Consider the following 13,897-nt stretch of genomic DNA (forward strand, 5'->3'; position numbering starts at 1 on the left):
TGAGACCTGAGCTGCGCCTGCATCTGCTGCACAGATGATTCAGTCTGAACACTTGAATTTTAATTTTTTGTTTTTTAGTCTTTAATATAGCAAGAGTTGGAGGTCTCTCCAAATTCTCTTTTAAAAAAAATGTTTCATCATCTTCATCTACAATTTTTTTTTTGTAGAGTTGCTCATAATAATTGTTTGCTGTATCCATACTTCTACACCTCTTCCCCAGCATTTATGTAGTATAAAATAAGCATAGGTGCAGTATTACTTGCCTTTTGCGTAAACAGAAAGAGGCAAAGAAGGAGGAACTAGGAATGCAGCCTTTTGATATGCAGACAGATTTGTGATCAGAGCTCTGACACCTTTGGCTCAGCAGGCTGCCTGCAGGGGAGTGGGATCTGTACTTACCAACACCTGAATCTATAAACTAGAATGAGTGTTGATAAATACGGTCACAATACAGGTGAACTAAACTTTATTTTAGAAGAAGAAAACTTGCTGCTTTTTTTCTTCAATTTGAATCTATCCATCAATTAAGAGTAATATACTTTGCAGTCTCTTTAAAGATATCCCTTGAAATAATTCTTAAATAAATGTTGAAATTAATGTTTCTTTATTGTGTATCTGTATTTTTCCTTAAAGAACACTTTATGTAAGAATACTACTACAGCTACTTTAAGAATATTGTAATGAATATTACTAGAATAATTATTTTAGTTTTGAGCGCACTACAGAAAAATTGATCTGTGTGCTTTTGTTGTTTGTCTGGCTTTTATGAATGACTGTGCAGTCTGGAAGGCAATTGCATATTAGTTTGTAGCTGGATGTCTTGAATAAAAATTCTGCCTAAGGATACTTAGAGAAAAGCATATTGTATTTGGTTTGTGTGACAAGGTCTTGTTGAGAAGGGGGCTACAGGAGGGATTTCTCTCAGAAGCTGCCAGAAACATCCCCTATCTCTGATGGAACCAATGCCAGCCTGGCTCCCAGACCGACCTACTGCTGGCCAAGGCTGAGCCAATCAGCAGCTGTGGCAGTGCCCCTGAGATAACATATTTAAGAGCAGATAAAAAGCCCTGCTGAATAGAAACTGCAGCTGGAGAGAGGAGTGAGAATGTGTGAGAGAAACAACTCTGCAGACACCAAGGTTGATGAACAAGGAGGGGGAGGAGGTGCTCCAGGTGCTGGAGCGGAGATTCCCTTGCAGCTGGTGGTGAAGACTGTGGGAGGGCAGGCTGTCCCCCTGCAGTCCATGGAAGCTAACCAGGGAGCAGAAACCCACCTGCAGCCTGTGAAGGACCCCGTGCTGGAGCAGGTAGATGTGCCTGAAGGCGGCTGTGACCCTGTGGGAAGCCCATGCTGGAGCAGGCTCCTGGCAGGGCTTGTGTAGAGTGAGGCCCATGCTGGAGCAGGTTTGCTGGCAGGACTTGGGACCTGTGGGGATTCCATACTGGAGTAGTCTTCCTATGGGACTGCTCCCTATAGAAGAGGGGTCATGCTGGAGCAGTTTGTGGAGAACTGGAGTCTGTGAGAAAGACTTATGTTTGAGAAGTTGGTAGAGGACTGTCTCCTGTGGGAGGGACCCCGTGCTGGAGCAGGGGAAGAGCGTGAGGGTCTCTGCCTCTGAAAAGGAAGAGGAAACAGCATGTGATGAACTTACCACAGCCCCCATTCCTCTGTGCTGTTGGGTGAGAGGCGGTAATGGAAATGGGAAGTGAAGCTGAGCCTGGGAAGAATTGAGGGGTGGGGAGAAGGTATTTTAAGATTCAGTTTTTATTTTCTCATTATCCTAGTCTGACCTACTTGGTAATAAATTAATTTTTCCCCAAACTGAGTTTGCTTTACTTAGTGATGATGACTAGTGAGTGATCTTTCCCTGTCCTTATGTTGACCTAGGAGCCTTTTCTTCACTTTCTGTCCCCTGTCCAGTTGAGGAGGGGAGTGACGGAGAGTGGTGGTGGGCACCTAGTATCCAGCCAGGTTCTGCTCACCATGGTGTGTCTTGGTGCCACAGATCGGCCATAAGGAAGTCAGGGTGTGGAAACTAATTGGGGAGGTAGCAGTCAAAACTTGGACTGAACAGAATTAGAGAGAAAAGTGGAATGGTTGTGGAGACTTTGTGTTCTGATTGTGGTGAAGGTGAAAACTTTTATTTTGAAATATTATTGATTGAGTGATGTGTGTTTCTTGTCCATTACATAGGTGTGTGAGTGTAGTTTGCTTTGCATTTCATGAGTATGAGACAATATTTTTTCTTGTGCACATTTTGTTGGTGTATGTAGGTAGTGGATACAGACCTAAAACCTTATTGTACTGCAACTCAAAATATGACAGAATTGTTTAGCCTTCAATGTTTGGAGTACAAGAAGTGCAGGAGGTGCTGCAGAAGTGCAGTGTGGTTTCTGTTACTTCCCTGATGTGTCAAAGTGGGAGTATTAATGCCATTTCTGATTGTGCTTCCTTCACGACTTTTATTTTTCCTTCTTTTTTTTTTTGTGTGCTGCATTTTTCCCTGCTTGTATGTGTACTTGTTACTTGGTTTGTAAATACACAGATGAGTTCATAAACTTATCTGAAGCGCTTTCCTAAAGAACAGAAAAGGTCTGCTACTTTACTTTTAAGTTTTGATTAGCTACAGTGTACTGAAATGTACATGTAATTTGTGCAGTAGTTTATAAGTACATTATGCAAATTATGGTTACACAGGGTATTCAGGTTTTAAAACAGTGTTACAGCACTCAAGTACTACTTGATTGAAAATTTTTTAGCACAGATGTCAATATAACAGGTACTTCAGTAAATAGTCTAAGGGTTCTTTGGTAAAATTACTAACCAAAGTGAGGCTAGAACAAAACGTTTTCCCTTACAGGAATTGGATAATCCTTGTGTGGAAATGTTTTATGACTGTTTGTTTCATTGTATTCACAGGCAGTCTCTAAAGTAAGCAAGGAGTTCGTCAACTTGTGAGAAGCCTTGCTTAGAATTGATGCTAACACTTTATAGCTAGGAATTTTTAGGATAAAGCAGTAGTATGTTGCAGAAGAACATTGAAATTAACCATTGCATATTGCATTTTCTTCATGTAGATGGAATTGGGTCAGTTGCATACTTTCAGGCTGAGAGAAAAAAAAGAATGTTTAGTTGGAAATACAGCCAAAAGTGACAGGCATTTCTCATAGCCGTCTGATGCTTTATATTGAAGATCAGTGTGTGAATCTTAAACTTTATTTTTATAATTTGGATTCTTGCAATATCTAGCAGGGCTTACTAGTCTTAAGTATATGTTAGGAGATTTATGGTTTTGGACTTGCAAAGTTGGAGTAGCCAGATCGTGATGCGCCTTGTGTACCATTGCTATGTTACATTGTACTCTACATTATCTCTCTTCCAGTTACCTTATGTACACTGAGTGAAAGTATGACTGACTAAATGTCACCTGTAGTACTTACTGAGTGGATGGTCTTGGAAGAATGCTGATTTGCATGTTGAGTGCTTCTAATCTTCTTGTCATAGTCTACAAATTTATTATCTATACGTTACATTTTTGATATATCTATAGTAGATATTTTTGACAGAGCTAATTGAATTTGCATATATTTTTATCTGATGCCTTGATCAAAAGAACTAGGTCAAGTCTCTTTAATTTATCCAGGTATAAACCCAAAAATGCTTCAGGTAGTCAATCTGTTTCTTTTACCTGTCAACTGTCTGCTTTAAAAAGAAAGTTCTTTCCTTCTCCTGGGACAGATGACTGCATAGCAATGGGGCAGAGATTTGGCAAATTTGTCAGCATCAAGAAATGGTTATTTGAAGATGAAGATGACTTAATTTCTTAAGTTGTCAAGTTGCAGAACATAGCACTTTGGAAGAGAAGTACTGACAGCATGCATTCGTTTGCTCTATTAGTGATGTCAGCCAGTTGGGGATTCTTGTATGTGGCAGAAGATACTTTGATTCCTTTTGGTCCTTTGTTGTGGTTTATGAACGCTGGAGTCTGGTGTGAATCATAGTGAAACATTGTAACTTTAATTTGCCTCTTTTTGGACAGTTGAGAAATTGTGTAGTTAGCTCCTTGCCGACTTCTGCTTCAAATCCTGGCGTGGTAAGATACCATTTATAGAATCACTTAGATCTAAATAGTGAAGGTGGGTATTCTGTGAGTTTATATAGGGTTTATAAGGTCTGAACATACTGTAGGTTGAGAATATTGATGAATCCCACTGTAGTTTAGAAACTGATAAATAAGGAAGTGTGGGTTTGGTTTTGTAGATAGAAGTCTCTTCTTTGGCTGGGCCACATGTTCCTAAAGCAGCTCATCCTTTTTGCTGTATTGAGCAGGGGAAAAATGAACTTTTGACTCTGGCAAGTATTACAAAGCATGGATGTTAAAATAGAAATTAATGGGAAATTTCATAGTACCTAATTGGTTTTAAAGAAAAAGCATGAAAGAAATTATCAGTAAAATATCAGAGTAAAAACATTTGGTATGAACAGCCTAAGTCTGATGTGAGTAGAGATTCAGTAATTTTCAGCAGCTGCTGGAAATGCTTGTGAGTTTTACTGGACTTTCTGGAGGCTTCAAGGGGGTGAGATGTGGCTCTTCCTTGGTTAGTCTTTGTACGTTGGCAGTAGTGATCTCGCTTCATTGAAGATGTCTTGGAGCAGGCAATAGAAAGATGAGATGTCACTGCATTCTGATGGCTGGGGGTAAGCTGTTGCCAGCAGATGTAGATGTGGTCAGTCTGGTGCACATCCTGTTGCTGGGTCTGTTCTTGTGCTAACTGCCTGTAAATTCACATCTATTGATAGAATTTATGCGAAGATCTAAATTTCCGGATAAAAATGTCTTGGCAGCGGTGTACTGGTTTGAACTACTCTGCAAATTGTCTGCAGGTTTTTCTTTTTGTCGTCTAGTCTTGCAAAAACTGTTCCTTTGTAGGCTCTAAGATACTTGTTTCTCTGTAGATAGCCTCTGATTAGCTGAATTTGAGTTAGATTTTCTATTAACTATAATCTACTTGTCTTTGGTTCTTAATATAAATTAGCACAATAGATTACATTGAAGGGTCTTTAGAATATGGTGTGTCTCTATAGACAAAGCTGTGTCTACATTGGTTGTTCAGTACCGCATTTTTCTGAACTTAGCACAAATTAATCACTAAAATTACCCCAAATCTTTCTAGGTTTATTAGGGGGAAAATAGAATTTTTCCTATCTTCAGTGTTTTCATTCCAATGTACATGTGTTATATTTTTACTTTTAATTTTCTTCTTCCCTATTGAAGAGAACACTAGGGTAAGAGAAATGTGGAAAATATAAAAGGAAATTAGAAAATATAGGATTCTTTCCCCTGGAGAAAATGAAATACTAATTTCAGATCCTTTAGGGGAGAAGGAAAATAATGTTTTGAGCTTAGAAGATAATTTTATATTGAAAGAAGTGAATAAACCTTAAATAGTTATGTATAGGTTGGATGACATATGTACAGTATTGGCATAACTGAAACTCTGGCTGTGATTTTTAATAAACTTTGTGTTCAGAGCAGTTTTCTAAATAGTCCTTTTTTCTCAGAATATATATGTTTTTGACAGCAATACATATGTGTCTGCCAACATTAAATTGTTTTGCTTTTACTAAAGTAACTACCCATATCACGACCTTCTAAACCAGTTTTTAAATCCATATTAACATATTATTAGGGTATTATTATTATTAAAGTATTATTTGAAGTAGTAGTATTTAAGACTACCTAGCATATTTGAAGTCTGTAGGACTGGGAAACATCATCTTAGATATAATAAAGAATATTATAGGTGACTTCTGCAATTTTTTTTTTTTTTTTTCCTGGTAGCACCCAAGGGTGAGATAAAATGTTACGGAATACTGGTGGAGGCAGATGAAGCTCTACCACAGGACTTGGGATATGAGTATCTGGGCAGTCAGTTGTGTTGCATGCTTCTGCAGCTACTGATGAGTAGGAGTCAGAGCTGCTAAGAGCATCATGGGCTACCAGCTGGAAAGCCTTTGATTAGAAACTAACCCTCTGACCAGCTGTTTTGCTTACCTTTGTAAATCTGTCCATGTGCTCTGGGAAAGTGTGTTGAGTGAGTGTATTTTGATATGCACAGAAATAGCCAGTAGCATGGCATGCTGGAAAATACATGTATTTGAAAGCAAATTCAGAAGTAAAGCAATAAAAGGCTTGGCTGTTGACTCTTTCCTCCTTGGTTAATTTTAAAAAAGTCATAAGAATTTGAAGATTTCATAGAATCATCTAATGGTTAAGGTTGGAAAAAACCCTCTGTGATCACTGAATCCAGCTGTTAACTCAGCACCACAGTATTCACTGCTGAACTGTCTCTAAGTACCACATCCACATTCTTTTGGAACACTTCAGGGCTGATGATTTTGCCCCTTCCCTGGGCAGGCTGTTCTGATCAGCCTGATCACCCTTACAGTGAAGAAATTTTTCTGATTTTTCTAGTAATATTCAATCTAAGCTTCCTTTGGTGCAACTTGAGGTCATTCCCTCTTGTCCTGTCACTTATTACCTGGGAGAAGAGGTTGACACTCACCTTGCTACACCCTTTTTCAGAGGGCACACAGATGTGGAGTTGTAGATAAGCTATTTCCTGAGCCTCCTCCAGGCTAAACACCCTCATCTCCCTCAGCTGCTCCTGATCACACCTGTGCTCCAGACCCTTCCCCAGCTCCACTGCCCTTCTCTGGACTCTCTCCAGCACCTCAATGTCCTTCCTGAATCGAGGGGCCCAGAACTGAACCCAGAACTCGAGGTGTGGCCTCAGCAGTGCCCAGTACAGGGGATGGTCACTGCCCTGCTCCTGCTGGCCACACTGTTGCTGATGCTGGCCATTGGATGCCATTGCCTTCTTGGCCAGCTGGGCCCTCGCTGGCTCCTGTTCAGCTGCTGTTCAGCAGCACCCCCGAGGCCTTTTCCAACTTGCAAGATCTTTCCAGCCGCTCTGGCCTGGGCTGTGGCACTGCAGGGGTTGTTGTGAGCCCAGGGCAGGACCAGGCACAGGCACTTGGCCTTGTTGAACCTCAGACCTCTGGCCTCTCCCCATCAATGCAGCCTGTGCAGATCCCCCTGCAGAGCCTTGCTGTCCTCCAGCAGATCAACACTCCCACCCAACTCAGTGTGTCTGCAACCTGACTGAGGGGGCCCTGGATCCCCTCATGTGCATCATGGGTAAGGATATTAAACAGAGCTGAGCCAGCACTGAGCCCTGGGGAACACCACTGGATGCCATTCCATTCACCAGCACCCTCTGGGCTCGGCCATCCCAACAGTTTTCTACCCATCCAACAGAGCACCCGGCCAAGCTGTGAGCAGCCAGTTTCTGCAGGAGATGCTGTGGGAAATGGTGTCAAAGGCTTTCCTGAAGTCCAGGTAGGCACATCCAGAGCCTTTCACTCATCCACTAAGTGGATCATCTTATCATAGCAAAGGAGATCAGGTTGGTCAATCAGGACCTACCTGTGCTGGCTGGGCCTGATTTCCCTGGTTGTTCAGAACATGCTCTGTGATGGTGCTCAAGGTGATCTGCTTTGTGTCCTCCCCAGCCCTGAGGTCAGGATGATAGTCCTGCAATTCCCTGGATCTTCCTTTCAGCGTTTCTTGTAGACAGTTGCCTCACTCGCTAATCTCCAATCACCTGAGACCTGCCTGGTTAGCCAGGGCTGCTGGTAAATGGTTGAAAGTGAATTGGCAAGCTCCCTTAGTACCCTTGGGTGGATCCCATCCAGCCCTATAGACTTGTGTCTGTCTAAGTGGCATGGCAGGTCACTGACAATTTTCCTTTTGGATTATGGGGACTTAATTCTGTTCTCTGCGTCTGTCTTCCAGCTCATGTTTTCACTAAAATGTAAACTAAGATTGCAGCAAGTGGATTTAACCATTCTTGTGTTTGTTTAACAATTAACAGGAGCAACAGAATAAAATGTTTTGGCTGATAACTTTTAACTTCTGTTGATGAAAAAAATTGAAAGGGGTTGAGTGTCAAGGTTCAAGAACTGTTATGCTGATCGTATGTAATTTGCTGTTTTTGTTATTTGTAACTTCATGGATCATGTATTGCAATCCCATGGAGTTGTTTCTTTCAGTTAAATACTGTTGGGGCTTGGGGGTTTGTTTTTTTTTCTTCTGTTGTCAAGTAGTATGAAACAGTAGTTCTGTGATCAAAATGTACTTTGGAGAATAAAAACTGTTCTGGAAGTGTGTCATGCTGGGTATGTGCACCTTAACAGGGAATTTAAACTTCCAAATGCAACATTTTGCATGTATGGCTGACGCCTGTTGAAAATCTTGAAATACAGGAATGTCAGGGAAATATCAAAACAAAATTGAGCAAGAAATCTGTCTGTATTACTACCAACATAAAATTAGTCTGTTTTGAGCGTATGCTTTCTTGCTTGCTTTACTGCTTGCTTTCTTTCTCTCTTATTTAAAGTAAGGCCTTTGGTTGGACTTCCACTCTGATTTGTAGCCAGTGTAGATAATACCATCTCCCAAATAAAGTAGCTACATCCTTTATATCCTTTCCTGACCGCCTGTCTGTGTTCCTGTTGCATTTGTTACCTGATGTTGTTTGTGTAGCCTTATGGAAAGGTGGCTCAAAGAAGTGATCTGACGGGAAAAAAAAAATTGTAGGTTGCTGGTTAGGATTTCCATATAGTCAATTGAATGCTTTTCCCACAACAAGGAAGACAGTAGAAAGGACACAGTAGGGGATGGTCAGTGATCTTCTGGCAGCTCAGTGCAATTACGCTACCTTAAAGTGAACCTGTAGTAAAGTCAGCTGGAACTGCAGCCTAATGTCTTGGCTAACTTTTAAGGAACTGTGTTCTGTTAAATCTGCTGTAGATCTTGTGTTATTTAGGTTAACAGGTCACATTGAAAGAAACGTTTTATTGCCTCATTGCAATGCTGGGAATTCAGTCCTGCAGGATTTTACTTGGCTGACAGTCATTATTCAGGTGAATGGTTCCAATGGCCTAGCTTGGGCCACAGCTCAGTAAATTACTTGCACAAGAATCCTTTGACCTTTGTTTTCGTATAACAAGAGACAGCATATAATGGATGTCTGCAGATGATGCTTTATGAATGTGCTCCAAATTTTCAGAACCCTGAGGGAAGAACAGTTTTATATTCCTATTACTATTTTTCTTCTCTCCTGCTTGCATAGTCTTGTCCCTGTCTCTCTTTATCTTCCCTATTTACCATGTATCTTTTGCTCTTTCCCTTAATTTCAACGTGAATAGGATAGTCTTTTGGATTGAAACAGTGTCTTTATGCCTTTCCAGTTGAAAAACTGATAGAGCTAGGTTTACCAAAAAGACTTGAAAAATTATATTTGTATAATGCTACCTAGTGCTGGTTAAGATAGCTCTTAGTTCTGGTTAAAACGGAAAGGCATATTTATCTAGGATAGAGGAAGAATACTTTATACCACAGTGCAGTGGAGCCAGGTTGGACTGTAACTTATTCAGTATGGGAAGCTGGAATTATTTAGCTCCTTGTTTTACTTTGGTCTTTCATTCTTACAACTTTTTTCTGATGGGTATCTTTAGTGGACACCTCTATGTTTTTGGTTTTTTTTTAATATTATTATTATTTAAGTACTTTATTTATTATTGTTTATTTTTGCTTTTTCAATACTGTTAAGGGGATAAAAAGTTTCTTTTTCTGCATGGATCTCTCATGCTTCTAATTTTAGCTCTCTGCTGGGTTTTAAAGGCTGGACTCCTCAGGAGGCAATGGGTTTTTCATCAGACCCAGGCAATCTCAATTCGCCTGAATGCTAAAGGTATAGGGTCAGTCTTTGTTGACTTAATTAAGTTGCTGTTTATGTAGCTCAGAAGTGAGTTGTGGCAGTCATGCTGTCAGACTTCCAGCTTCACAGCTTTGAGATTGGTTTCACTTTAGTCCTCAACAGGGGACCTCGTGGTCCAAAGCCAGCCCTGCTGAGAGTTCGCCCCAATTCTGCATGGACAGAAGCTAGATCCATGAACTTAGTCTCTTCCACCAAAGAGCTGCAAAAATGAGATGTCCTTATACTTTGTAAGGACAGGAAGGAAAAGGATGATGTCATTTTCTACAACTTCATTGTGTTCCTTCAGCCAGTATCTGTCTCTTCGCTGGCTTCAGGTCTAATTCAGCTGCCTGTACCTACAGTGCCACCTGTGCTGCTGCACCTCCCTGTACTGGAGTAGTGCTCTTCAGCACACCAAAGGACGTGGTTGTTCTCTAGGGTCGCAATCAGCCTCTGTGGTGTTCACATTTGCACTGCTTAACCTGATGATGTTTATCTGAACTGTTGATCAGTCATAGCAGCTTGCCCTATTTGCTGTGGTATCTTGTAGGTATTGTATCTGTTCCTGCTATCCACTCCCTCTGTCCTGCACAGCTGGTTTAGAAGCTTCCCACAGTGTTTCTCAATGCTCAGACAATAAATCTGTGTCAGAAATCCTTTGCCAGAGATAAGATTTATAACACACACAACTGGAGAAAAGAGCCCTTCATGGTGCATGATCAAATATTAGAGACCATCTGTATGGATTATCAGATTATTCTATGTACTGTGTTGCATCGTCAACATGCATGATAAAAAGATCAAAATATTATTCCATCCATTTTAGAACTAGTAATAAAGTGTTTAAAGAAAAAAGTTCTCTGCTAGCTGCTTGTCTTGAGGCATGAAATTCACTGTTCCCACCTGGCAAAGCTCCTGGTTTTACTACGTGGTGTGTATTGAAACTTGACAGAGCAGAAATGGGTGACAGAATCTGAGAGTGTGGAGTCTGGAAGGAGTTAGGTTGCTAATGCAGAGAAAGGGAGTAGAAGGGCTCTGGGTGGCTGTCTGCTCTGTTAACTTACTAAGGTGCTACTCACAGATTGTGGCCAGATTTCATGGCACCAGAAGTGCTCTGCGTCATCCAAATGCAAATATCTCTGCAGAATTACCAATTGTCAGCACCATGAGAGATGAGTGCAGTTCTGCACTTAAGTTTTCTTCCACTGTCAAAGCTTCCTCCTGCACTTCAGTTTTCTGTCTTGCATCTGCTCTGATTGGTTGCAGCCAGGACTGCTGAGGATTAATGAGGAACCTGAGTCCTTGTAGACATAGGAGACAAAAATAAATTATGTGAAGCTGATGAGACTGAATGAAGCATGCTTAACTCTTCTGCATATAGGACTGGCTCAAGTCATTGCTTCTTAGTGTCCTGTGATCGTTTTGATTTATTTTGTGGTAAAGTTTGCACAAGAAGCTTGCTAATTCTTTAATTACTGGTGCTGCAGTGCTGTGGCTCCTGCCTTCAGTTTTGCTGATGCAACTGTTTGTAGGATTATACTTAAATTGCATCAATGATATGATCTAAATTAAAAATGCTAAAAAGTTTATTTCATTCTATTTTACTGATCTAATTTAATGGGCAGCCCTACGGATAGTTGTATCAGTAGCTGAGGGAGTGGTGGAGGGAGAAAATAATGAGGGGGAGGTGAAGGGAAGAAGAGAACCTCCTAAACTCGTTTTGCCACTAGTGAAAAGGTAAGTCAGACTTCCGTAGGCTTGCAGAGGTGGGGCAAGGTAGAAGCTGTTAGCAGCTTCTCTCAGGGCTGTTAACACCATCTCATCTCATTGGCTTTAAGTTGCCAGCTTGCAGCTTTGGGGTGGAAGCAAACTTTATTGCATTGTGACCATCAATACATACCAGGCTTCTTTCTTTATGAATTTAGTTCAGTGTATGAGAAATTCATTGAAATGAAACTGTTGCTATTGTGTGTCTCTCAGCACTTTAGTATTTAATATTTGAAGAGCTGAAGTGTTCAGATACAGCACACAGATGTGCTGTATATGTAAGATTTTGTTTAAAATGACCTAATTAGTTCATTTCAGTGTCGACTAAAAAAAAAAAGTATAATGATCCAAGGCAACTTGCAGAATGATTAAGACATTTTCAGCCACTTTTATGTCTAAATTTCACCATAGACTTAATGCTGACTTTCAGTAAATTGCTGATCATTTTAGTGAGTGTGAGAGAGAGATGACTGAAACAAAGACAAAAGGCTACAATCCTAAAGGTTCTTCTTTCTGTGTGCAGCTCTCTATATTACTGCACTGAGAAAGAATAATACAAGTTTTTTTCTGTTTTACCCTCCATGAAAGCCTTTTTGCTGCTAATATAATTTTTTTTTACAGGTTAAGAAAGACAGTCTTACAAATTTCTTACACGTTAACGTAGTCCTTGAGGTATACTTTAACCCTATGAATTTCAGGAATGGAATTTCCAGTTCCTCAAATAAGTTTGCACAGTCTGTTTCTGAGGCACTTCTGGCCTTACTTCGCAGGCTACTTTATCTGCTGTCTTGTCAGTTAGCTGGTAATGGAGAATAGCACTGTTTTGGGAACAGCAAAAAGAACAGGTTTGAAGGGTATGGTCTTAAGTTTGCATCTGATTATCTTGATTTGCTTAAGAAGATTATGAAGGTTTGTATGCTTTGAGTTGTCCCTAATCTGGAAATATATAAAGGTCGTAATATGGTGATTCCTAGGTGTAGGATCCCATATAGTGGTGTTCCTGTGCTTGTGGTTTGGAGCACTTGAAGTGGAATGTGTGTCAAATCAGGTAATTTCTGTCATCTCTGGTTTGGAATTGGTTCACATGCTCTAGGACACTTAGAGATAAGCATGATATTAGGAACTTTGATAGGAGGCAGTGATAGCAGAAGAATGGTTCTGTTGTGATCCTGGTGTATGTTGGAAGAGTACTACATCATAGACGACTTGGACCCAGGACTGGATGGGACACTAAGCAAGTTTGCAGATGATACAAAACTGGCAGGAGCTGTTGTATCCCTTGAAGGCAGGGAGGCCCTGTAGAGAGACCTTCATATATTAGAGGGCTGTGCAATTACCAACAATATGAAGTTTAAGAAGAGCAAATGCCAGACTCTGCACCTGGGATGGGGCAACCCTGGATGTACAGACAGACTGGGGAATGAGATGCTGGAGAGCAGCCCTGTGGAAAGGGACCTGGGGCTCCTGGTCCATGGCAAGTTGAACATGAACCAGTAGTGCCCTGGCAGCCAGGAGGACCAACCCTGTCCTGGGGGTCATCAGGCACAGCATGGGCAGCCAGGCAAGGGAGGGGACTGTCCTGCTCTGCCCTGCACTGGGGCAGCCTCACCTCGAGTGCTGGGGGCAGTTCTGGGAGCTATAATATGAAAAAGACATTAAACTGTTAGAGCGGGCGAAGGAGGCCATGAGGATGGTGAAGGGCATTGAGGGGAAGTCATGTGAGGAGTGATGGAGGTCTCTTGGGTTGTTCACCTTGGAGGAGACTAAGGGAAGACATCATTGGAGTCTACAACTTCCTCATGGAGGGAATAAGAGGATCAGGCACTGTGACCTCTTCTCTCTGGTGAGCAGTGACAGGGCCCAAGGGAGTGGTCTGAGGTTCTGTCAGGGGAGGTTTAGGTTGGATATTAGATAAATGTTCTTCACCCAGAGGGTAGTTGCACACTTGACAGGCTCCTCAGGGAAGTAGTCAGAGCACTAAGAGTGCTGACAGAGGTCCAGAAGCGTTTGGACAATACGTCCGGGCACATTGAGATGGTGCTGTGCAGGTTAAGAGTTGGGCTGTGATGAGCCTTGTGGTTCCCTTGCAACTCAGCTTACTCAGACTGCTTATTTCCAGACATGTAATTTTGCTACAGTTGTCAGCTTCCTTTTTCTGGGGCAGAAAGTGGGGTTGGTTTTTGTTTCTCAGGATAAGTGGGAGAAGTCAGCAGAGACTGTATGGCCAGCCATAGTTCTGTGCACCTGTGCTGATCATATCCTCAGCACTTCTTTGTGATCGACCATCTTGGTCAATACAGCAAGGC

The 13,897-nt window shown here is 41.4% G+C and overlaps 1 protein-coding gene across 4 annotated transcripts in view; it reads left to right on the plus strand.

Annotated features, from left to right (window-relative positions):
- Positions 1-13,897, plus strand: part of MLLT10 (MLLT10 histone lysine methyltransferase DOT1L cofactor) — a 125,587-nt gene that overhangs the window by 8,037 nt on the left and 103,653 nt on the right. The window lies entirely within an intron of this gene.

Source organism: Hirundo rustica, chromosome 1 (genome assembly GCF_015227805.2).
Source record: "Hirundo rustica isolate bHirRus1 chromosome 1, bHirRus1.pri.v3, whole genome shotgun sequence".
Taxonomy (NCBI): Eukaryota; Metazoa; Chordata; class Aves; order Passeriformes; family Hirundinidae; genus Hirundo; species Hirundo rustica.